This window comes from Octopus bimaculoides, chromosome 1 (assembly GCF_001194135.2).
Source record: "Octopus bimaculoides isolate UCB-OBI-ISO-001 chromosome 1, ASM119413v2, whole genome shotgun sequence".
Lineage (NCBI taxonomy): Eukaryota > Metazoa > Mollusca > Cephalopoda > Octopoda > Octopodidae > Octopus > Octopus bimaculoides.
In genome coordinates, this window is record NC_068981.1 from 144,681,243 (window position 1) to 144,682,693 (window position 1,451).

The 1,451-nt window shown below is 31.7% G+C and overlaps 1 protein-coding gene across 1 annotated transcript in view; it reads left to right on the top strand.

The window, feature by feature from the left end:
- Nucleotides 1-317: 317 nt before the first annotated feature.
- The window catches only part of LOC106868068 (secretin receptor), a 725,176-nt gene continuing 724,042 nt past the window's right edge, over nucleotides 318-1,451 (top strand). The window contains exon 1 of the mRNA XM_052969589.1: nucleotides 318-1,056. The gene's annotated coding sequence lies outside the window, so the exon portion shown is untranslated. The remainder of the gene's footprint in view (nucleotides 1,057-1,451) is intronic.

Sequence of the window (1,451 nt, forward strand, 5' to 3'; positions counted from 1 at the left end):
TGTGTGTCTGCGCGCGTGTGTGTGTTTGTGCGTTTGTGTGTGTGTGCATGTATGTATGTGTGTGCGCGCATGTTTGCATACATGAATGTACACATGCACACATTCATAAACACATAACTAACTCGCAAAATATATACATACCTACTTACATATACACAAACGTACACGTGGGCGGGAAACTTCATAAATCTATCAGTCTTTCTCTTTCTATTTATATATGTGTGTCTATATATATATATATATATATATATATATATATATATATATATATATATATATATATACAAAGAGAGAGAGAAACAAACAGACAGGCAGACAGAAAATATATGTTACTTATTTATTTCGTTTATCATTCAGGATTTCTCGTACTAAATGGTTGTATATTGTTACTACCATGGTATGGACGTGTTCGTGATAATTTGCTCGCATTGAATAAGTCAGTGAAAAAAAAAAGAGAAAAATAAAGCTAGAGGCACTAAATATACACCAACAGAACTGTTAATATCAATGAGTAAATAGTTATATATGAGTGTGAGTATATATATATAATATATAATACATATATAAGTGTGCGTGTGTATATATATATATATATGTGTGTGTGTGTGTGTGTGTGTGTACATGCATGTATTCATTTCTAACTTAATGGAAATATAGTATATCTGCGTGAGAACCGCCCAGCTTTTAGCAACGCTTTCTAAACTAACTGTATAAATTTCATTCATATAAACAAACCGTGCTTTAGTCAAACGACACATATACGTCTATAAACACATGCGGATAATATTTATTAATCTCATCGGCACACACCCTCATGCACACAGTGAAAGCCCGTGTTTAAGGAAGTATGTGAAAATGAAAGGACGAACATGCAACAGAGTAGGAGAGATAATAAAGAAAGAGGTGGATTCTTCAGACACCGGTGGATTTGCTAGTCTTATTCGTCGACTTTTAAAAAAGCCCTCTCTTACCTTTGGACATAGTCATTAAAAGTTACTGAAAAAGTACAAAAAGCGAAAGATTGTCACATCAGACTGGAATGCACACAAAGAATGGGTGAGTAAAATTTAACGTTTACACATATCGAACTGATTTAATTCTATCTACCTATCTATTTATCTTGTTTTATTTTACACACGCACACACACGCACAAGTACACGTACATATATTATACCCAATAGATACGTAATAGATAGATAGATAGATAGAATAAAGTTTGTTGCCTGTTTATTTATATCGGTATGCATTATTGCAAATGAGCATTCACGAGCATTATATATATTCATACACACGCTTTCTACACACTTATATATGTATACGAACATATACATACATATATATATATATACACACACACATACATATGTATATGTATACACGCATATATATTTTTAACGCGCACACACACACATATATGTGTGTGTATATATATATATATATATATATATAT